Raw genomic sequence first — 25839 nt, forward strand, 5'->3', positions numbered from 1 at the left:
AACCCCCCAGTTTGCTTCTAATGAAGCTTGACAATTCTAGGAAATTAGAATACTAAAAAGTTTAATAATACATAATCAATCAAAAAGCATATATTAAGCACCTACTACAGGCTAGGCACTGAAAGTACAAGGGCAAAAAATGAAACAAAAGAACTTTTAAGAACTATTGAGCAATAAGCTTATGAGGAAGACTTTCTCCAAAGACATCAGCAATGACTTTTTAAAAGCACTTAATGCATGCAAGAGAGTGTGCTGGATCTATGAAGAACACGAAAATGAATAAAGCACAGTCCTTGTCCTCAAAAAATTTATAATCAAGTCTATAAAGACTGAGCTTTATGTTGCATGCCAATAGGAGAATCAAATTTTTAAGTGGGGAAAAAATCCCAGAAAACATTAAAGGCCTCATAAGTGCATGATCCAGAGGATACAAGAACAAAAAAATAGTCCCTGATCTAATGAGACTTGCATTAGATTGAGATGATACCACCCATAAGTATATATAAGTATAACAACAAAAAAAAGTTCCAATCACAAAGGACTCAGAAAATAAGGACTAATCTGAGTTGGGCTTTGAAGTAAGTTAAGAATTCCAGGAAGAAGTAGGGAGGGAATTTCTGAAACAAAGAATCATTTGGGTAAAGCCATGCAAATAGTGAACAGAATGTATTATTCAAGGAATAGTTATCTGAAAGAGATTGTATGAAGGGGAATAATGTTCAAGCAGTTGTTAAGACCTGTCAATGTAATCTTTGCATCATCTCTTGAATAAGCCCCCTCCTCTCCTCTGACACAACTCTAGTGCAGACCCTCTCCACCTCATACTTTGGTTACTGCAATAGCTAGCTGCCTCAAGTCTCTTCCCACTCCAATCCATTCTCTATTCAGTTACTTAAGTGATTTTGCTAAACCACAAATCTATCATGTCACCCCTTATTCAACAAACTCCAGTGGTTTCCTATTGCCTCTAGAAGTAAATAAAAGGGGGGTAGAGCCAAGATGGCCAAGAGGACACACGGTTCTTTCTGAGTTCTCCTATCCTCACACTAAATGCAAAATTCAGCCTCTGAAATACTGCTGGACTGGCAGAATCCACGAATATTGGGAGGGTAGCAAATTACCAGAAGATAATTTCAAAGGTCGCCAGAAAAGGTGTTTTATTCGGGTGCAGACACAGGAGAAGGTCAGGCACAGACACGGAGGCCAGCCCACGCTGAGCAGACTGAGGGGGGAGAGAGGGAGGGCGGAATCTACAGGGAGGACTCTATCACAGTGTTGGTTGCTCTGCCCTGGTTGCGGGCCAGTGGATCAGCAGAGAAGTTGTGAGGCCTCCAGCACAGGCACACAAGGTGGGGAGTGTGCCCCGGCTGGGGGAGGCGGGGAGGGGAGTGGGGGGAAGGGAATGGGGGAGGGTGCCGGAGTCTCAAGGACCTGGCCACACCCACCCAGTACTGGGAGTGACTCAGTACGACCCCAGTGCAGCCGCTGTTACTTCTGGGTCTGCAGAGGAAGCTTGTAAGCCTTCCTTGCTCTAAAAGCAGATATCAAAATTTTTAAAGAAATGAGTAAAAAGGCAAAGTGGGCTCTATATATAGCTTCTATAGTGAAAGAGAACAGATTTCAAACCCTGAGGAGACAAAAAGTACATTGTCTTCAGATGAAGGCTCAAAAGGTGATATAACCTGATCACCATCACACAAGGATCTCCTAGAAAAAATTAAAAAGGATCTTAAAAGAGAGCTAGAAGAAAAATAGGGAAAAGAAATAAAAGCTTTGCAAGAGAGTCTAAAAAAGGCATATAACTCATTAAAAGATAGATTTGACAAAATAGAAAAAGACTCCCTGAAAAACAGAATATGTGAAATGGAAAAGATAAAGAACTCCCAGGAAACCAGAATTTGTGAATTGAAAAAAGAAAATGACTCTCTAAAAAAAAAAAATTTGTGAAACAGAAGTAAATAAAAAATAAAAGCCCTTCATAACTTGGCTTCCTCCTACTTTTCTAATCTTCTTAATACCTTACTCTGCAACACATATTTGAGCAAATGACATTGTCCCTTCTGGCTTTTCTGTAAATAAGACACTCTATTTCTTAGGTCCAGGCATTTTCTCTTGCGATCCACTATGTCTGAAACAAGCATCCTCCCGTCCAACTATATACCTCCCTGGGATTCCTTTAAGTGCCAATGAAAATGTTACCTTTCACTGGAAGTCTTCCCTAATTCCTATTAATTCAGTGCCTTTCTTTGGTTAATTATTTCCTATTTATTCTGTATATAGTTTGCATTGTATTATTTGTTTGCATTCAGTCACCTCCTTCCAACTCCCTAAGAGACTGTATGCTTCTAGGGGACAGGGAAGATCTGCCTATTTTATAAATGGTCTACAAATGGTTGCATGCAAAGATAAAACAGACCAACAGGAGAATGGAATTTAAATGAAAAAACAATAAAGGACTATTCTGCACATGGCACCAAGGATATAAAAACAAAAATTAATTCAAATCTGACCTCAGACTTTTAACATTTCCTAGCTGTGTGACCCTGGACAAGTTACTTAACCCCAATTGCCTCAGGGGGAAAAAAATTAAACAATCCTAGATCTCAAGACATTAGCACTTAGCACATGATAGGTGTTTAATAAATATTTATTGCGTTGAACTGAAATATAAGAAGTTCTATTTTGAACTAGGTGATTTAAAATATATAGTAAATATTTAAATGAAGATGTCCAAAAATTCAAGGTGACTAAAATTCAAGGGAAAGTTTAGGCCTAGTTATTTAGATTTTGGATAAAGCAAAGATGATAACTAAACCCAAGAAATCTGATAAGAGCAATAAGGGAAAGATTATAGAGGAGGGCCCAAGACAAACTTTTGGGAATTGTTTATTTACTGAATGAGAGGAAAAAATAAGATTGTAAAAGATTGAGAAAGGCTGTCAAATAGGAAGCAAACTATGTAAACAAGGGAGAGAAAGCCTATAATTTTGGCTTTCACCAATTATAGGCGATTCACCTATAGAAAAACTCATCTTCTCCAAAAGAAACAAACCCAATTACCAGGGAATAGTATTGCTATATCATTTCCTGACTATTAACAATGTGTAGGCTGCTGTCCAGCACCTGCTGGGATTCACCAAATGATCTCTTCTGAGAGAGCTTTTATAAAATTTTAAAAATAAAAATTCCACTAATTTATGCTCTATTTACTTAGAATTTGTAACTTTTGCCAAATATTTTATAAGGTAATTATGTCTCAAAAATTTTTAATGGCTCTCAATTTGCTATTTTATCAAGTCTTAAGTATCTCTGTTGATTTCAAGGCCTTCTATACAATGATGACAATCTACCTGATTTTATCTTCTATTACTCCTCACCCACTATATTCTTCATTGTCCCACAGTCCTCAACCAGACTTATTCCTACAATGTGGAATTAACCAAAGGAAGAGCTCTCATGGCAATATAGCCATAAACCATACTTTAAATGTGATTTGAGACTTTATAATAACAAATAAACCAATAGCTAAAAAGTTGCAGGTATGGTCCTCTCCTATTTCCCACCACTTCTTAATTAGCATTTAAATACTTTTTTTAAAGGCTGATGATGGCTTTGAATTTTCTTAAGAGTTTATTATTTGGGTAGGGGGAAGGAAGGGAAAAATTGGAACAAAAGGTTTGGCAATTGTCAATGCTGTAAAATTACCCATGCATATAACTTGTAAATAAAAAGCTATGAAAATTAAAAGAGAGAGAGAGAGAGAGTTTATTACTTGTATTCTTTTATTCCAGGGTTAGATTTCCAGAATTAGAAAGTAAGCCTGAACTTCCCCAAACAATGGAGAAAAAGGAAAGCCTGGGGTAGGATCAGGGGATGGTGTGGGGAGGCCTTCTGCAGTTAGGAATCTATTTAATCTTGTTTCCCCATTTATGCTTGGCATTTCTTTGCTGACCTTGTCAAATGGAACATGCCTTTTCTCACCAGATTGTAATAAGCCCCCTTTTGCTGTTTCTTATTCTGAGAGTCTCTGTTTTTGAGATTACTGGCCCACATACTATTTACATAACTTCATTCAAATCCATCTCTTAAATTATCCAAATCCTACTCCATTCTTCAAGTAGGGCTATTAACTCCTTAACTACTACAATCCTTTATAATCTCCCTCTTCTTTGGATTTCTACAGCATTACAAATGCGTACCCTTGCTAGCAACTGCCACGTACTTTTTCTCCCATTATCTCCCCTAAAAGACTAAAAGTTTCTTCAAGATAAGGACTATATCTTATTTTGTATTTCACACAAAGCCTAATACTAGACCAAACCCATAGTATTTGTTGGTTGGATAATTGCTGAGTATTCCAGGATAAGATAAAAATTAATTTTGTTTAAAGTTACAAAGAGATTTATGAAGGAAAGAGAAAGAAAAAACAATAATGTGGGAGCTACATCTATGTACTATGAACTACTAATGTACAAACAGATATACCATTTTGAATCCTTCTATTCTATTCATTAAAGCAGATCCCCAAGGACAATTATTTGCTAATAAGTGTAACCTAGTTTGAGTTACTATATATTTAAAAGTAGTAACTGAATTTCTTTCATTTTCTACCAATTTATATTGGCCTTCCACTAAATTAGCAAGAAGCTATTTTATTTGTTTTGTTCAGAGAACTATGTGACTTATGGGAAGAGTACCAAGATTTTTTTTGTTTTTAAATATTTGTGAATCTAGGATCTCTGGCCCTTGTGGTACATGGAACTATTCACAAATCTTAAAAAGCAAAACATGAGACAATTTCAGGGACAAAATCAGGGTCAGCATATTTAACTTCACCTTCCTGACTTTGTACAAGGACTAGACATGGTATACAAATCAGAAAGAGGGCATGACAAGAGTTCAGAGCTCCCTTAGCACGCTAATTGTTTTGAATTTGTCTAGAAAGGAAGTCAAATTACATAGGCAAAGCCTGTGATCGCAGAGCCATGAAAAAGTGTTTATAATATTATTCTTCTAAAATCCCAATGATTTACTACCTTCCCCCCCCCCAAAAAAAAAAAGGGATTTTGGAACTCTTCTCATTTATCTAGCTAGAGAGAAACCTGTAAGAGCAGCAACAAAGCCATATGACAAAGAAGAGATTAAGGAATTACAGGACTCTTGAACTCTGAGCCCTTTTTCCTCTCACTTCCCAAGGAATCATATTTTACTCTATTGATATCAAATGAAAAAGATAGCCTGGCAAACCCAATACAGATTGATACCAAACTCTGTGTTAAGTAAAGGGTCCCAAGTTAGGTTAATTGATTTTTGAATATATGACATTAAATATTTCCTTTTGGGGCCAATGATGACTGCTGCTCTATTCAATCAGATAGTCTACTTTATTTATTTATTTATTTTTGCGGTTTATTTTTATTTTTTAAAATTTTTAATAGCTTTTTATTTACAAGCTATATGTAAGGATAATTTTACAGCATTGACAATTGCCATACCTTTTGTTCCAATTTTCCCCTTCCTTCCCTCCACCTGCTCCTCTAGATGGCAGGATGACCAATACATGTTAAATATGTTAAAGTATAAATTAGATACACAATAAGTATACATAACCAAACTGTTATTTTGCTGTACACAAAGAACCGGACCCTGAAATATTGTACAATTAGGCTGTAAAGGAAATCAAAAATGCAGGCGGACAAAAATAGAGGGATTGAGAATTCAATGTAATGGTTCTTAGTCATCTCCCAGAGTTCTTTCACTGGGCGTAGCTGGTTCAATTCATTACTGCTTTATTGGAACTGATTTGGTTCATCTCATTGCTGGAGACATCCATGCCCATTAGAATTGATCATCATATAGTATTGTTGTTGAAGTATATAATGATCTCCTGGTCCTGCTCATTTCACTCAACATTAGTTCGTGTAAGTCTCTCCAGGCCTCTCTGAAATCATCCCGCTGGTCATTTCTTACAGAACAATAATATTCCATAACATTCATATGCTACAATTTATTTAGCCATTCTCCAATTGATGGGCATCTACTCAGTTTCCAGTTTCTGGCCACTACAAAGAGGGCTGCCATGAACATTCTTGCACATATAGGTCCCTTTTCCTTCTTTAAGATCTCTTTGGGATATAAGCCCAGTAGAAACACTGCTGGATCAAAGGGTATTCACAGTTTGTAACTTTTTGAATATAATTCCAAATTACTCTCCAGAATGGTTGGATGCATTCACAATTCCACCAACAATGTATTAGTGTCCCCATTTTCCCAAATCTCCTCCAACATTCCGCATTATCTTTCCCTGTCATTCTAGCCAATCTGACAGATGTGTAGTGGTATCTCAGAGTTGTCTTAATTTGCATTGCTCTGGTTAATAATGACTTGGAGCATCTTTTCATATGGCTAGAAATAGTTTCAATTTCTTCGTCTGAGAATTGTCTGTTTATCAGATATTCTATTTTAAAGCAAAGAATTCTACTTAAAGCATGGTATAGGGCTTGGGGTTTGAGGAAGTAAGAAGAAAAACTTGAATCAATGAAGGTTATTACTCTTCTGAACTAAGGGATTTCAGTTCATCTTCCCTGAAGTTAGAATAGGCTTTCAATTTCAGCAGGAGCAGTGCAAACTTAGATAAAATTTTTTTCCAGTGGAATAAAAGTCCAAGGGTATTGGTGACTTCTTCCCTAAAGATGTCTAATAACAGTAATACCAATGACAAGCTCTTCTATCTGTACAATGCTTTTAAGCTATCAAAAGACTTTCTTAACAATATTTCATTTTAGTTTCACAGCTTGCTTTCCTCCAAGGTTGGAAAGAAATGTGTGGGATGTGTGGGATAGTGATTACGGTGAACCCTGAAACTGTCCTCCTTGACTTTTGGGGTACACTCTGAAACTCTCCTCTGACAGGGATCCACTCTTTGGGGCATTTAATGATTTCATTAAAATTAGTCCAGGACTACTCCCTACTTAGCTGGAAGTTAAGTGGTCTCATTTAGCTGGAGAGCTGGATCTGATATTTCTATTGAGTAGCTGTACCCTCTATTGAGCTGAAAATCAGTCCAGGATCACTCCTGGTAGCTGGAACTTAAGTGGTCTCATTCAATTGGAAATTTAGGCCTGGGGGCAGTGAAGAAATCTCATTCAATTGAAAGCTCAGTCTCAGATTTCCTATTTCTCTGTTATTTCTCTGCCAGGACCTTGGCACTGAAGAGGTCTGTCTTCCTAGCAAAGCTGGCTTCTCAGTATCAACAGAATAAAACTTTCTTTTTTGCCACAGTTTTCAGGTTCATGAATTCTTTTCATGTTAGATCTGTTCCTCTGACCATAATGGGATTCCCACAACTCTGCACTGCCACTAACCGCATCAATAGTAGCATCCACAAAAATAATCAGGGACTCTCAGAATAAGAAAAAGGGAGAAAGAGCATCTTTCATCTGACTAGTGTTTGTCAGCAAAGAAGTGCAAAGCATAAATTCCAAAAACAAGATTACATACCTTAAAGGCAGAAACATCCCACCCTTTCCCCTAGCCTTTTCTCTCACTGTTTGGGGGAATCCAGCTTACATTCTAATGGCAGAAATCTAAACCAGAAACAAAAGAATACAAGTAATAAACTCTTAAGAGAATTCAAAGCCTTTATCACCTTTAAAAGAAGTACTTAAATACAAATTAAATATAGTAGGAAATAGGAGAGGATAATTACCTGCAACTTTTCAAGTCACAATTATAGTTTATAGTTATATTCCCATGAGAGGAGTCTTCACTCAGTTAATTCCTCACAGGAGACATTAAGTATCTTATTCCAGTCAGACATTAGTTAGTGGTAGAACTGAGGACCTAGAACCCAACTCTCCTGACTACTCTGATGTACCAGAGATCGACATCCTCCTAGTTTATGCTGATGTAGTTGATGGAATATAGCTTCTGGGAGATACAGCAGTAGGTAGATCCCCTTGACCTTGATGTACTTCAGTTCTAATAATCTGTCAATGATTCTAAAGTCTTCTGTCTTTAGAATTGGTGATCCTGAAGTCCCCTTCCCCCCAAACCTTAGAGTGCGATTGTTCTAACAATCTGTACATCAATGATTGTAAAAGTCTTCTGACCTAGGAATATAACAATATTTCTTCCCTTAGACTTTAGAGAAGATATATTAATGATCCTGAGGCTCTCTGACTTCAGAAATGCTTTTTTTCTGACGATCTGTCAATGATTCTAAAGTCTTCTGGTTCTAGGATAGTCCCAGATCTGCTGGTCAGTGACAGTCAAATTCCTGAGACCACTGCTCAGTTCTACTTCTGGGCCATAAAATTAACATATCAATGACATGAAGAACTGGATAAATTTGTCTCCTTTCTCTTGGTCCTTTGCTATATTCTTTTGGAACTTAGCCAACTTCAATTGATTACAATTACAATAAACTTTGCCCCTTGGATATTGGTTCAAGCCTGCAAATTCTTTTGAGACACCTAGTGACAATTGTCTCTGACCCCAACCTTTTGGGGTCCTTTCTGTGCCTTAACATAGCCCTGACAGAATGAGAGAGAATAGACAAAAAGACTTATGTGATACTACTTAGTCTAAGGATTTTATAGTTTTAAATTTCAATAGAACAACCAAGGACCAAAATGGTCTTGTAAGAAACAAAATATCTTACCAAGAACTCCACTGACTACTGATGAATGCAGGAAAAGATTTTACATTCTTGCAAGAATGGATGCCTAGGTTAATAGACACACTTTTTGAAACTCCAAGAGCAGTTTTATATTTGCTATTCAGAAGCACAAGTATAATGCCAAAGAAACTGGGGCAAAACAGAGATTAGAGTATTTAATATTTTATTTAAAGGGGAGAGATTTACTGAGACCAAATGGATCCATGGTTTGGTCTCAGGGCTGAATGAGACTATTGGCTCCAAGAATCCAGCCAACAATGTGAGTTCTCAATGACATATATACACGTGGCTCAGATACAATACACTGAGGCAGAGGCAGAGTCAGGGAGCTGAGAGGGAAGAGGACTCTGCAGGGGAGAGGGAAGATGAGAGAGGCATCTGATAAAATAGTATCTGATATTCTGATAGAGCGGGATGGGGAGAGGCATTCTGATATTCTAAAATATAAGATCTTTTATCCTTATCAAATATTCTGATGATTAAGAGGGAGGGATGGTTTTGCAGGATTGAGCAGAACAATTAGAAACTGAGGCAGAACAATTCAGGGAAACCAAGCCAGGATAATTTAAAGAAACCAAGTCAGGACAATTAAGGAAACTGAGTCAGGACAATAAAAGAGAACTGTGGCACAACAAGTTTCTCCCAATTCCCCATTAACTGTTACAGAAGTTAGTCCATATAAATCTCCATTCCTCATTACACAGCCAGTCCCTGACCTTAAGAAACTTACATTCTATGTTATGGAATATTGCTCTGTAAGGAATGACCAGCAGGATGAATACAGAGAGGCTTGGAGAGACCTACATGGACTGATGCTAAGTGAGATGAGCAGAACCAGGAGATCATTATACACTTCGACAACAATATTGTATGAGGATGTATTCTGATGGAAGTGGATTTCTCTGACAAAGAGACTTAACTGAGTTTCACTGGATAAATGATGGACAGAAACAGCTACACCCAAAGAAGGAATACTGGGAAATGAATGTGAACTATTTGACTTTTGATTTTCTTCCCGAGTTATTTTTACCTTCTGAATCCAATTCTCCCTGTGCAGCGGGAGAATTGTTCGGTTCTGCAAATATGTATTGTATCTAGGATATACTGCAACATATTTAACATATATAGGACTGCTTGCCATCTTGGAGGGGAGGGGGGAGGGAGGGAGGGGAAAAAACGAAACATAAGTGATTGCAAGGGATAATGTTGTGTAAAAATTATCCTGGCATGGATTCTGTCAATATAAAGTTATTATTAAATAAAATTAAATTTAAAAAAAAAATAAAAATTAAAAAATTAAAAAATAAAAAAAAAAAAAAAGAAACTTACATTCTAGAAGGGGGATGATAACAGAGGAGGGCAAGGGCCAAGAACAAAAAATTCTTTTCAAATTTCAAGCCACCACCTCTGATTACAAAAGCCAGTCCCTGTCCCCAAGGAGCATATATTCTTATGGAGGCAAAGTTCAGAGGGGTCCTATTCAAATCTAAAATCTCCATCCCAGATTACTTCTTTTATTTTTTAATAATATTATTATTATTATAATATCTTTTTGTTTACAAAACATATGGATGGGTAATTTATTTTTTCAACATTGAGCTTTGCAAAACCTTCTGATCCAAATTTTCCCCTCCTTCCCCCCACCCCCTCCCCTAGATGGCAGGTAGTCCAATACATGTTAAATATGTTAAATTATATGTTAAATCCAATATATGTATACATAGTTATACAGTTATTTGCTATACAAGAAAAATCGGATCTAGAAAGAAAAAAAACTGAGAAAGAAAACAAAAATTCAAGCAAACAATAACAGAAAGAGTGAACATGCTATGTTGTGGTCCACAGTCAGTTCCCATAGTCTTCTCTCTGGGTATAGATGGCTCTCTTCATTACTCAACAATTGGAATTGGTTTGAATCGTCTCATTGTTGAAGAGAGCCACATCCATCAGAATTGATCCGTGGTATACACTTTTGTTACCGTGTACAATGATCTGGTTCTGCTCATTTCACTTAGTATCAGTTCATGTAAGTCTCTCCAGGCCTCTCTGAAATCATCCTGTTGGTCATTTCTTACAGAACAATAATATTCCATAACACCCAGATTACTTCTTGATGTCCTTAAGGGTTTCAATTTTTTTTAATTTTAAGTTTTATTTCTCTAATTTAATTTTCATAGTTGTGGAAACCAAATAAAATGCCTATCCATTTCTCACAGTTTCTTAAAACACCCAACTCTGAGTTTGGGGAGAAAGAGGTTTCCCTTTCAGAATATTTAAAGGATTTATTAACTACTTAAATTTTTACTGGTTTCTATCTATACTAGATTTAAATAGTAAACTATCAATATTGTCTTCTATTTTGATTATCCCCAGTTTCAAATGTTTCAAATGAATAGAAACCTGCTCTTATTTTGGCAGGCTGAAGGAATTCAGTCCCCAGTTTCCTGGAAATAAAAAGTGTAGGCCTTAAGCTAAACAAATTTGGAGATAAACAAATTCTACAGAGGGACATTTTAAAAAGACCAAACTTAGAAATCCCAGCTAACACAAAGGAACCTCCCAGACCCTCCTCCCTAGGTTTCCAGGGTACCTCCCTCAGTTTCTAAGCTCCCAGCAGAGGCAGCTTTGCAGACAGGCTACTTTCAGAAGAAGAGGTGGATAGGTGGGAGGTGAATTCAATGAGGAAAAAATTTGCTGGGAAATATGATGTTTCATTGCATTCAATGATAACAAGTGCCATAAAGATGCATAATCAGAGACTCCAACTGTGCGGGGATCCACAAGAGTGACATAGCCAAGGGCCTCTTTAACCTGCCTACAGAATAGTACACAGAATTAAGAACCCTTCTGGTTTCTGTGTGGGCAGAAAATGCACAGTGAGCTAAGCAACAGATTTACCACCCAGAGATAGAAAAGTCTGAATTGCAGGATAGGAGGCCAACTTACCTAGTAGATTTAGTTAGGAAAAAAGAAGCCCAAAAGGCCTGGGAGGCAAGTAGAGAACAGGATCCTTCAGAAAGCAAAGCATAAACAACTCGAGCTTTTCCTGGGCCCAGGGGACAGTTCATTCATTCATTCAATTCATTAATTCAATGAACAGGTATTAAACACCTGGTAAAAGAAAAAGATACTGTACTGCATAATCCCAACCTCCCTATATAGCTCCTTCCTTCCCTTATTTTCCCATCAGCTTTAGAGTCTAAGATGCTAAATTCATTTAAAAGGAGAGCAAAGAAAAAATTTAACACTATATTCTGTTTTAGGCAAAAGTCTGCTAGAAACAATTTTGTTTATTTTAACACTAATCTTATATTTAAGCATTTCTAGCTTGGAAAGAAGGCCCAATTTGACTAATAGATATGCTGTGCCTTCCAACATGTCTTCCCTAATCAGAGACAAATTGAAGTAATATTTACTGGAATAATGAACAAAAAAAAATATATTTATTACATTATATTATATTAAAAAATACTTTGGGGGCTAACATTCTAGAATAAGTCACAATTTAATTCCTGTTATGGGCCAGAATGTATGTTGCTGCTCTTACTCCAGTAAGAAAAGCATTTCCAAAAGTAATATTGTTACATATGGATGATATTTTGGGGTATGCACCTGAGGAACAAATGTTAGAAGCATATCTACAAAAGACCATAGAAATACTAAGAAACTACAAATTGCATACAGCTCCAGAAAAATTCAAAGACATGCGCCTTTTCAATATTTAGGATATGAAGTATATCCTAAGGCGCTACAGTACAAAAACTTTCTTTAAGAACAGAGAAGTTGGACTTGAGAGCATAGGAATAAATGGACTTTTCCTTAAAATAGTCAGGAGCATATATTTAAAACCATCAGTAAGCATCATATGCAATGGGTAAAAACTGGAACCTTTCCCAGTAAGATCTGGAGTGAAGCAAGGTTGCCCACTATCACCATTATTATTTAATATCGTATTAGAAACACTAGCCTCGGCAATAAGAGTCGAGAAAGATATTAAAAGAATTAGAGTAGGCAATGAGGAAACCAAACTATCACTCTTTGCAGATGATATGATGGTATACCTAGAGAACCCCAGAGATTCTACTAAAAAGCTATTAGAAATAATTCATAATTTTAGCAAAGTAGCTGGCTACAAAATAAATCCCCACAAATCCTCAGCATTTTTATACATTACCAACAAAACCCAACAACAAGAGATACAAAGAGAAATTCCATTCAGAATAACTGTTGATACCATAAAATATTTGGGAATCTATCTACCAAAGGAAAGTCAGGAATTATATGAGCAAAATTATAAAAAAGTCTCCACACAAATAAAGTCAGACTTAAATAATTGGAAAAATATTAAGTGCTCTTGGATCGGCCGAGCGAACATAATAAAGATGACAATACTCCCTAAACTAATCTATTTATTTAGTGCTATACCAATCAGACTTCCAAGAAAATATTTTAATGATCTAGAAAAAATAACAACAAAATTCATATGGAACAATAAAAAGTCGAGAATCTCAAGGGAATTAATGAAAAAAAAAAAAAAATCAAATGAAGGTGGCCTAGCTGTACCTGATCTAAAATTATATTATAAAGCAGCAGTCACCAAAACCATTTGGTATTGGCTAAGAAATAGATTAGTGGATCAGTGGAAAAGGTTAGGTTCACAAGACAAAATAGTCAACTATAGCAATCTAGTGTTTGACAAACCCAAAGACCCTAACTTCTGGGATAAGAATTCATTATTTGATAAAAACTGCTGGGATAATTGGAAATTAGTATGGCAGAAATTAGGCATGGACCCACACTTGACACCATATACCAAGATAAGATCAAAATGGGTCCATGACCTAGGCATAAAGAACAAGATTATAAATAAATTAGAGGAACATAGGATAGTTTATCTCTCAGACTTGTGGAGGAGAAAGAAATTTGTGACCAAAGATGAACTAGAGACCATTACTGATCACAAAATAGAAAATTTTGATTACATCAAATTAAAAAGCCTTTGTACAAACAAAACTAATGCAAACAAGATTAGAAGGGAAGCAACAAACTGGGAAAACATCTTCACAGTTAAAGGTTCTGATAAAGGCCTCATTTCCAAAATATATAGAGAACTGACTCAAATTTATAAGAAATCAAGCCATTCTCCAATTGATAAATAATCAAAGGATATGAACAGACAATTTTCAGAGGATGAAATTGAAACTATTACCACTCATATGAAAGAGTGTTCCAAATCATTATTGATCAGAGAAATGCAAATTAAGACAACTCTGAGATACCACTACACACCTGTCAGATTGGCTAAGATGACAGGAAAAAATAATGATGAATGTTGGAGGGGATGCGGGAAAACTGGGACACTAATGCATTGTTGGTGGAGTTGTGAACGAATCCAACCATTCTGGAGAGCAATCTGGAATTATGCCCAAAAAGTTATCAAACTGTGCATACCCTTTGATCCAGCAGTGTTTCTACTGGGCTTATATCCCAAAGAAATACTAAAAAAGGGAAAGGGACCTGTATGTGCCAAAATGTTTGTGGCAGCCCTATTTGTAGTGGCTAGAAACTGGAAAATGAATGGATACCCATCAATTGGAGAATGGCTGGGTAAATTGTGGTATATGAATGTTATGGAATATTATTGTTCTGTAAGGAATGACCAGCAGGATGAATACAGAAAGGACTGGCAAGACTTATATGAACTGATGCTAAGTGAAATGAGCAGAACCAGGAGATCATTATACACTTCGACAACGATATTGTATGAGGACATATTTTGATGGAAGTGGATTTCTTTGACAAAGAGACCTAACTGAGTTTCAATTGATAAATGACGGACAGAAGCAGCTACACCCAAAGAAAGAACACTGGGAAACAAATGTGAACTATCTGCATTTTTGTTTTTCTTCCCGGGTTATTTATACCTTCTGAATCCAATTCTCCCTGTGCAACAAGAGAACTGTTCGGTTCTGCAAACATATATTGTATCTAGGATAAACTGCAACATATCCAACATATATAGGACTGCTTGCCATCTAGGGGAAGGGGTGGAGGGAGGGAGGGGAAAAATCGGAACAGAAACGAGTGCAAGGGATAATGTTGTAAAAAAAATTACCCTGGCATGGACTCTGTCAATATAAAGTAATTATTAAATAAAAATTCAAAAAAGAAAACAAAATTAATCAGAAAAAAAAAAAAAAGAACAGAGAAGTTGGACACCTTAAATGATTTCCAAAAATTAATAGGAGATATCCAATGGATGTGACCAGTGTTAGGTTTAACTACCAATCAATTGCAACCTCTATATGACATTTTAAGGGGACACACTGCTTTAAACTCACCACGCCACCAGCTTACAAAAGAAGCGTAAGAGGCTTTAAGAGAAGTTGAACTGGCTTTATCCAATGTGGTTGAAAGAGTCACTCAGAAACCCTTGGAAATATCAGTTTTTGCTATACAAGAGATACCACAGCAGTCCTTCATCAAGGAGACAGCATGATCAAGTGGGTGAACCTCCCAGCACAATCAGAACAAAGTCTTACTCCTTACTCAGTACTTGTGGCTAGAATTTTATTAAAGGCTATTAAGCAAGTAGTAGAATTATCTGGGATAAGACCTGACAAAATATACACATTTTATAATAATGCACAAATTAATGTATGCTGCGAGACCATCTCAGAGTGGCAAATTGGATGCTGAGTGAAATGAGCAGAACCAGGATATCATTATACACTTCAACAACAATACTGTATGAGGAGGTATTCTGATGGAAATGGATATCTTGGACAAAAAGAAGATTTAATTCAGTTCCAATTGATCAATGATGGACAGAAGCAGCTACACCCAGAGAAGGAACAGGGGGAAATGAGTGTAAACTGTTTGCATTTTTGTTTTTCTTCCCAGGTTATTTTTACCTTCTGAATCCAATTCTTCCTGTGCAACAAGAAAACTGTTTGGTTCTGCACACATATAGTGTATCTAGGATATACTATAACATATTTAACATGTATAAGTCTGCTTGCCATCTAGAGAAGGGAGTGGAGGGAGAGAAGGGAAAAATCAGAACAGAAGTGAGTACAAGGGATAATATTGTAAAAAATTACCCAGGCATATGTACTGTTAATAAAAAGTTATATTATTTCAACAATAAATTAATTAATTAATTAGCCTCAAAAATCCTGCGAAGGAAAATGCTGTTTGAATACAGAAAGGAATATTACTGTGGTATAAGAAATGAGCTGGTTGATCTAGATTCTAGAAAAACATAGAAAGACTTAAATTTATGATGGAATTTGCTATTATATGTGTATGAGTGTATATGCGTCTGTGTTCATAGACATCTATGTTTATATGCATACATCAATACTTAATTGTACCTTCTTAGGGAAGGGGGAAGCAAAGTAAAAAGGGTACAGAGAAAAAAAAGATCAACAAGAAAACAGAGAAAAGCCGGACAGCTTTGAAAACAAAGTACGGTATTCATTATTTAGTTTTCTTGAAATGGAAATTTATTGTTTTATGTTGAAACCTCTCATAATCTACTATGTACAGAGCAATTTTTTTTTCATTTTGTATTTAAGTGTAAATTTTTTTTTTAATTACCAAAGAAAAAGATGTCTATAGTACATCCAATTTGAGATATTCAATAGACGATTGGAGATACAAGATTGGAAGTAGGCAGTAAGATAAGAGTTGCATGAATGCATTTGAAAATCATCAGCATAGAGACAATAACTAAATCTACAGGAGCTGATAAAATCACCAACTGAAATATTATATAGAGAAGGCTCAGGACAGAGCCCTATGGAACACCCATGGTTAGCATGCAAGACATGGATGAAGATTCAACAATGAGACTGAAAATGAACGGTCAGATACTTAGGAAAACAAGGAGATACAGTGTCATGAAAACCTAAAGAGAAAAAGAGTATCAAGAAGAGAATGATCAACATTGAAGGTAGCCAAAAAATCAAGAAGAATGGAAACCAAGAGGCCATTAGATTTGATAAAGTGTAAGCACATTAAAGGAAAAAGATAAAAAAGACAATAGCTAAAAGTATTAGATTAATTGACTGAGGGTTTTCTGAAGATGGGGAAACATGGGCATCTTTGTAAGCCGAAGAAAAATAGCCAATAGCAGGTAACAATTAAAAAGCAGACAAAGAAGAGGAATGAAAAAGGGGATGATTTGTTGAGAAAAACAGGATAGAATAGCATTATCTAACTATATAAAGGAGTAAGACTTGACCAAAAAAAAAAAAAAAAAAAACGTGTAGAGGGCCAAGGGTAACACTCCTGGTTTTTTTGTAGATTTTGAGTCACAGTAACTTGGCTCACCAAAACTCCCTCATGAAATAGCAGAGATTGCTTGTCAATATATTAAATTAATAATCTAGCAACTAAAGCAAAATGCAAATACTACTCTTTGGATTAAAAGCTAAACCTTTGAATTTAGGACAGGAAAGAATGTCCACAAGGAGACTAAAGGTATTTGGGAGAAAGATACCTGAGACAATGGTATAATAAACTTTGCTCTGATGCATATCTCAACTATTTACATCTCTATCTAAGTAACCAAGATCTGGGGCTTAAGGAGTTTAATCATTTACATCATAATAGATTTTGTTAGGTTATAGGAATTTTAAAAGAGTGTACTTTGTCATCAAACCTATGAGCATTTGAAGTATATATATTTGTCTCTCTGATCAATAAACTTAAGTCCCATAATCGGGACTTCTCTGCCTGGCCCCAGTATGTTGTCACATCCTTCATCTCACTACTGGAGCTGGACTCCAACAAAAAAGTCCACTTCTTCATGTATAATGAATAGAATAAATAGTGGGAGAAAGTATCTGAGTGATGGGAAATGTGGCAAAGGGAAACGAGAGGGAACTTCTCAGTGAATAACCTCCATTCTTAGCTTACTTAAAAATAATTGGAAATTTGAGAAAATGCAGATGTGGAAAAATCTACTATGTTGAGGGGGCTTTTGAATCAAGTAGAAAGGTATAAAAAGATTGCTTTGCCTCAGTTAAGAGTCCAGTTAAAACTGGATGGTGAGTACAATCAGCACTGTTTCATATTTCAATTGTAAATAAATAAGGGCAGAGGAAGGGGATGGTGGGAATAATTCTGTAATATCCAGACTAGCTCTCTGGAGGATCACTGGATGAGCCTTGGTCTTAGATGGAGGAGTGATGAAGGCAGGAGAGCCACCAGGAAGATCTCTGTCTCTATCTTCTGTGTCTCCTCAAAATCCCGAGTCCGAGTCTGAGGCCGAGCTTGAGCTCTTGTTAACAGTCCTCTCAGCCCTTAAATATCTCAGTCACGTTACATCACACTAAGTATATGCCAACTAGAGTAATATCATATCAAACTAAAGTGATTACATCATTACACCATACTAAGTATATATGAACCAGAGAACCATTATCTCATCAATCACACTGAGTAAACACCCTGCTGTAAGTATCCTTGCTTCAAGTATACCTTTCCCAGAGTTCCCCACTATCTGCGGCCCTTTACATAATCCAAGATGGGATTTTGAAAAGCAAGATCTTTTTCATAAAATAATGTGGCAAAAGGCTGGAGGGAAGAGAATGGTATAGAGTTAAATTGGTCAAGATGAGTAAAAGAGTATAACCAATGCAGGCTAGAAAAGAATTGAGAGAGAGATTAGAAGTCTCAGTGAGGAAGAATATGATTTGAAGTTGCAAGACAGAGGAAGAAGTAGAATGACAACAGATTATGATATGATAAAGCAATCTTAGCAGTTCGTGACTATGGATGTGGAATACTTAAAGAGTAATAGCAAGATTAAGGGTAAATCCATTTCTATGTAAAGCTGTGGTAAGGGTGGGAAATAAATAATGGGGAGGAACTAAGTATGCTTAGAAACTGGAGGACTAAAGAATTTGAGAAAGTATCATTATCTATGTTGAAGGTTGAGAGGGAAGCACTGAATTCATCAAGGAAGGAGAATGTCCTGGAAGTCAGTAAACATATTATCAGAATTTAGATTGGGTGATAAATATGGACTAAATGAACCTCAAAGAACAAATTACTGAGTGATGATAGAGAGAGAGCCTGGAAATGTCAATGGGATGAAAGAAGTATTTCAATTGCTCAAGAAGGTCCATCATTAGGATCAATGAGTCTGGGAGAGAAAGACTGAAATAAGCACTTAATAAGTACCTAATATCTGTGTCAGATGGTATGCTAAATACTTACAAGTATTATCTCATTTGCTCCTCATCTCTCTGCTGATGACTCTCAAAACTATCCTGGTTATACCATTTTTTTTCCCAATTTCTCTTAATTCTAGTGCCCAATCTCTTAATTATTCCCTATTTAGCCTATAAGGTATATAGCTTATTTATACTATTTGTTTTCTTCCCCCTTAGATTCTGAATTCCCAAGAGACAGCAAATTTCCCCTCTTTTTTGCATCCCCAGCACTTTGTAACATTACATTTATTTTGTATTTCTGCTATACACATTTTACATGTACTTGTATCCTCCATTAGAATATTAGTTCATTGCATATAGGGATTAGTTCGTTCTTTGTATTTCTAGCCCTAGCCCTAGCCCAGTCAACTATGTTAAACACTGGGTAACATCCTTTTGAGTAACTCCAGTGAAAGAAAATGTTCATCCTTTGAGTGTGGTGGATTTGATCTCTGGACATGGTGAAAAGTCAGTTTCAGAATTATGCTCAAATATTTCCTTTCCTTCAATCAACCAAATTTTTAAACTTGTTAAATCTACTTTAAATATCTTGCATCTTTCCCCTTTTTCCATTCACACGGCTACCATCCTAGTTCAGATTTTCATCACCTTTAACTTGGACTATTGCAAAACTCTCCTAATTAAACTATTGGCAGCTAGTCTTTTCTCCTCTCCAATCCAGCCTCCACAGAACTGTCAAATTTAAATAATATTTCTAAAACACAATGCCAATCACATCCCTCCTTTACTCAATCCCTCCAAGACTTCAATAGGAAGTCTTCAATGACTTCCTATACAAATATCTCATCTTGAATTTGAAGCCCCTCATGATTTAATTCTAACCTATCTTTCCAAGTATATTTCATATTATCTTTAATGCACTTCCCATTCCAAAATGACTTACTTGCTATTTTCTAAGACATAGCATTGAGGTGTGAGAAGTGAGGGTTGAGAGATCCCCTAACAGCAATGGGATCCCCCTTGGCCAGTTGCGCAGGTTTTGTGAAAGAATTCAAGAATTCGCACACCCCAATGAATACAGGCTCAAAGTTTATGACAAAGATGGGTTTATTTATGCTAAGAAAACAGCTTTCTTAGTGGGCAAACTCCTCTTAGAAATGAGCAAAAGTGGATTGACAGGCCTTTGGTTTTATCGGGTTTGTCCTGACCCTTAGATAGGGAGCAGTTTGGCCAAGATTTCCAATTGAATGAGATTACTTATCTGGGAATTACCCTTAAGAATGAGTGTGGCCCCTCCCAGAGGCCAGGAGAATTTGAGACTCCTGATCAGGGACTTCCCCCACAGATTAAAGGGGACACAATTTACATCAGAGCCCCCCCTCAAAGATTAAAAGGGATACAATTTACTCAATAGCACTCCATCTCAAGCCTCCTTGACTTTAACATTCTTGGTATATGAAATATACTCATTTCAAATTAAATAAACTGCCGCTAAATAAAATGAACAGAAGCAAGAGATCATTATACACGGCAACAAGAGTAAAACGCGGATCAATTCTGATGGACGTGACTCTCTTCAACAATGAAATGATTCAAATCAGTTCCAATTATTCAAGAATAAAGAGAGCCATCTATATCCAGCGAGAGGACTGTAGGAACTGAGTGTGGACCACAACATAGCATTTTCACTCTATTATTGTTTGCTTACATTTTTGTTTTCTTTCTCAATTTTTTTTTCCTTCTTGATCAGATTTTTCTTGTGCAGCAAGATAACTGTATTAAATATGTATACATATATTGGATTTAACATATATTTTATTTTATTTTATTATGGCTTTTTATTTACAAGATATATGCATGGGTAATTTTTCCAGCATCGACAATTTCAAAACTTTTTGTTCCAATTTTTCCCCTCCTTCCTCCCACCCACTCCCCCAGATGGGAGGTAGACCAATACATGTTAAATATGTTAAAGTATATGTTAAATACAATATATGTATACATTTAACATATATTAACATATTTAACATGTATTAGACTATCTGCCATCTAGGGGAGGGGATGGGGAGAAGAAGGGGAAAATCTGGAAGTGAAGGTTTTGCAAGGATCAATGTTGAAAAATTACCCATGCACATGTTTTGTAAATAAAAACCTATAATAAAATAAATTTTTAAAAAATACCCATCTCAACTTCTTAGAATCACTCGTTTCCTTCAAACATCAGCTCCTATGATGCCACTGGCTTCAGAAGCCTTTCTTGATCACCTTAATTTTTAGTGCTTTACCCTGGCTCAAATAATCACTGATCCTCATATATTGCATCCCCTTCTCGAAAACAAAATCCTTGAAAAGAATTGTGTCATTTTGTCTTTGTATCACCTGTTGAATCAATTACAGTAAAGTGACATAACTAGTAAATACTTCTGGCCAAAAATTAGATATAAATAATTATTACAACTAATTTTTTTGTAATTACTCAAACTATCCCAAAAAGCAATTCTGAAATAGTACAAAAAATATTTTAAAGAACATTTTTGGAATAAAATGCAGAGTCTCCAAAAGAGGTTATGAAAGATAATAATTAAAGATATTTAATATTGCATTTGTTAAAAATTTATCTCATTACTTTTAATAATATCTCATCCTCTTTCCTTCCTGATGCAAGAAAAAAATAAATAAAGCGTTCTATCACTGAGAAATATGTAAGGAAACTTGGGGAAGGCTGGAGACTAAGCATCACACAATTGGATTTTGCTGATATTTGGTTTGTATATTCATTCATCTACCCTCCTTAAAATAGGGAAATGGTTTTCTCCTTAAACCCATGGTTCTCAAACTCTTTGATCTCAGGAACCCTTTGCATCCTTAAAAATTAAAGTCTCCAAAGAGCTTTTATTTACATACCTTCTATCTACTAATATTTACCATATCAGAAATTAAAACTGATAAAATGTTTTAAATCTTTATTCATTTCAAAATAACAATAATCTACTATATATCCATATGAATAACATTTTAATGAAAAATAACTATTTTGCAAAACAAAAAATTTTAAAAGTATCATTGTTTTACATTATTTTGCAAATCTCTTTAATATCTGTCCTAAAGCAAACGAGGCAAAATATCATATTAGTTTCTGCATTCAATCTGTTGCAATATGTCGTTTTGGTTTTGATAAAAAAAGAAAATGCAGCCTCATACAGTTGGAAAAAGGAAGAATATTTTAACAGCCCTTTTTAGATGACCATGGATATTCTTTGATACTACACCAAAACTGGACAAGAGATAGTTTCTTAAAAGTTAGTTGCATTGTTATGCCACAGTTCTCTTTAACTGTCCTGACTCAGTTTCCTTGTATAAGTTTCCCTTGTCTCAGTCTTCCTAATTACTCCCCTAAGCTGTAAATCTCCCTCTGGTCCATGAAGGCTGAGGACCAATTAGTCTAAGGATATAAATTGTTAGCCCAAGTAAGATAAACAAGAGAGTAGACTTCCTGATTATCTTCTGTCCTTGAGAAATTTACAACATCCCTTAAAATATTCCAAGATATTTCACTGACATCTTTATCATAGCCTTTTCCAGCTGGGCTTTTCCCGCTCTTTTTTCCTCTTCTTTGTCTCTAAAAGGTATATAAAGGTTAGAGATTCCCTCAATCAGGGCTGGACAATTTGAGACGAGAGTCCTGTCCAGTCAATCTTACTCTCCCATTAATAAAATATTAAAAACTCTCTAATCTCTCTCCTGCCTCAGTTTCTCTGGCATTACAGCATCTGGAACATTTCACTGCATACTCAAGAAAATAGGAACAAAAAGTTAAATAACGTTTTATTACTATTATGGAAATATATTTGACTTGTCAGATCTAAAGAACTCAGGAACTCCCAGAGATCCACTTCTGGGATTGATGTCTTAACCTATGACAAGTGCAACATGAAAATAGAAAGATCCTTCCTTAGAGGTCATCCGGCAGAACCTCTTCATTTGCCAAGACAATTCCAAAAAGAATAAGAGGTTTGCCTAAAAGAACAATGCAAGACACCTTAATGGTGAAATAGACAGAATGGATAGTGGATTGAACCTGAGTCTACATTTGGCCTAAGAAACTTTTCACCTGTGACCCTAAACAAATCACTCAGCATTTCTGTGCCTTAACTTCCTTCTCTGTAAAATGGATAACTGTCTCCCAGGACTGTCATAAAGAAAACCTGTGATTTGATATTGGTTCAATGCTTTGCAAACTTTATTGAGACATATAAATGCCATCATTTTGACAGAAAACGGGAACTAACACTTAAAAGGGAAATAATCCAAAACATAGTTTTCACCGTGAAAATACCACTTATATTTACAAACAGTTAAGAATCAACTAAAAGTCTGCCTTTTCTTGTCTACTAAAGAGATCATTTCTCCTCAAGATCTGACTTGCTTCAGAGGATGGCTGTGCTTTGCTATTGGGTTTAGTTGGCTAGTTGGTTTCAGCTGAAGAAGGAAAGCCCATCAGAAATCAAACAGGTTCGGACACTTTCAAATAACCCGCCTCTGCCCCGTCCTCCCCCAACCAAAGAAAGAAAAAAAATGGATGCTCCAAGAGATATGGGAAAGCAGTCAAAAATCTCAGCTTTCCAGTGATTATGGATCACTGCCCCTCAACGGGGACCAAACTCCACCTTTCCCCCACATCCTCCTTCGCGTCGCGTTCTCTCCCAGGGACCAGCAAGGAGGGGGAAGTCCGGGGAAACGGTCAAATCCCCAGGGCTCAGATACTTGGACAAAACTGCTTGGGGCAGGGGCGGGTTTCCCGTAGGAGTGATCAGGGGAGGGAGGACAGGCGGGGCCTTGTACGGAAGTGCGGATGGTTGAGTGGACCGGCCTGTATGAGGCAATCACGGGGGATGGGAAATAATGATGGAGACCGCCAGTAGCAGGGCCGACAAGCCCCCATGAGCCACAGTCCAAACCCCGCTCCGAAACTCAACACCCCTACCTTCGATTTCCCTCCCAGCAGCAAATAGAGAAGACCTGCGCAGCCCCCAGAATTCCCGGCGCCCGGGGTAGCCACCAGCGTCCCTTCCCGTGCGCAGGAGCAGACTTAGCAAACCTCCTGTCCTCCCGCGCTCTAATATTGCATCACTCCCGAACTCCCCAATCACAGGTTGCCAGGACTTGGAGGCGATAGCTCCGCCCCACGTAGTTTCCCCTAAAGTGGAGCAGGTGGCACATTACGTCCTTCATCACTGAGGTCCCGCCCCCTTTCAGCATGCAGATTACTGCAATTCTCCCTCCGCAGGCAAAGATGTTTTTAAAATCCAGTTTCTGCATCTGCAGGCTAGTATTCAAAAAGGCCTCTCCAATAAAACCAAGGCGCTGAGTAAGTAGATATGTTCCTGCTATGTGTCAATAAGCTGGGGACACAAAGAAAAGCTGAACTGGAATCAAAAAAAAGGAATTGCTCCCCAACCTCTACAAAAAATCTATATCATGTTACTCAACAAACATTTATTAATCACTTACTGTGTTCCAGGCACTATAGTAATGGTAATATCAAGCTCCAGAGATACATTCAAAGTCAAGGTAAAAGACTGAATCTATTTTGCTTCAGCTAAAGTAAAAGCAAGGGGAGCGATCCTGATCTCAGAATAAGCAAAAGCAAAAATAAACTGTTAGGGCTCTAAGGTTAGAAAAGACCATTCCACAAAGGATATGAACAGACAATTCTCAGACGAAGAAATTAAAACTATTTCTAGCCATATGAAAAGATGCTTCAAGTCATTATTAACCAGAGAAATGCAAATTAAGACAACTCTGAGACACCAATATGCACCTGTCAGATTGGCTAGAGTGACAGGGAAAGATAATGGGGAATGTTGGAGGGGATGTGGGAAAACAGGGACACTGATACATTGTTGGTCGAATTGTGAACACATCCAGCCATTCTGGAGAGCAGTTTGGAACTATGCTCAAAAAGTTATCAAACTGTGCATACCCTTTGATCCAGCAGTGTTTCTACTGGGCTTATAACCCCAAAGAGATACTAAAGAAGGGAAAGGGACCTGTATGTGCAAGAATGTTTGTGGCAGCCCTGTTTGTAGTGGCTAGAAGCTGGAAACTGAGTGGATGCCCATCAGTTGGAGAATGGCTGGGTAAATTGTGGTATATGAATGTTATGGAATATTATTGTTCTGTAAGAAATGACCAGCAGGAGGATTTCAGAAAGGACTGGCGAGACTTACATGAACTGATGCTGAGTGAAATGAGCAGAACCAGGAGAGCATTATATACCTCAACAACAATACTATATGATGATCAATTCTGATGGACCTGGCCATCTTCAACAACATCAAATCAGTTCCAATGGAGCAGTAATGAACTGAACCAGCTACACGCAGCAAAAGAACTCTGGGAGATTACTAAGAACCGTTACATCGAATTCCCAATCCTTATTTTTTGCCCACCTGCATTTTTGGTTTCCTTCACAGGGTAATTGTACACTATTTCAGAGTCCGATTCTTTTTGTACAGCAAAATAACCGTTTGGTCATGTATACTTATTGTGTATTTAATTTATACTTTAATATATTTAACATCTACTGGTCATCCTGCCATCTGGGGGGGAGGAGGGGAAGGAGGGAAAAATTGGAACAAAAGGTTTGGCAATTGTCAATGCTGTAAAATTACCCATACATATAACTTGTAAATAAAAAGCTATTAAAATTTTTTTAAAAAAAGAAAAGACCATTCCAAATGATATCTCATTTAATCTTCACAATAACCCTGAAAGATGGGTATTATCTTTTCTTATCCCCATTTCACATTTGAGGGAAAGTGTAATTTTCTAGGAAGTGTCTGAGGCTGAATTTGAATTCATTTTCTACCTTCCCCACCCAGCACTCCATTGGATGGACTTGCTAAACTAAAGATTAAAAAAAAAATGAATTTATCTTTCCATTTCCCCTTTGAAAACATAATCACACCT

The 25839-nt window shown here is 36.7% G+C and overlaps 1 protein-coding gene across 2 annotated transcripts in view; it reads right to left on the reverse strand.

Moving 5' to 3' along the window:
* Positions 1-23968, reverse strand: part of SIL1 (SIL1 nucleotide exchange factor) — a 323522-nt gene extending 299554 nt beyond the window's left edge. The window contains exon 1 of one of the 2 annotated variants that reach the window (XM_051978489.1): positions 23852-23968. The gene's annotated coding sequence lies outside the window, so the exon portion shown is untranslated. The remainder of the gene's footprint in view (positions 1-23851) is intronic. The other variant, XM_051978488.1, reaches the window with a different exon arrangement.
* Positions 23969-25839: the final 1871 nt, after the last annotated feature.

Source organism: Antechinus flavipes, chromosome 2, assembly GCF_016432865.1.
Source record: "Antechinus flavipes isolate AdamAnt ecotype Samford, QLD, Australia chromosome 2, AdamAnt_v2, whole genome shotgun sequence".
Lineage (NCBI taxonomy): Eukaryota > Metazoa > Chordata > Mammalia > Dasyuromorphia > Dasyuridae > Antechinus > Antechinus flavipes.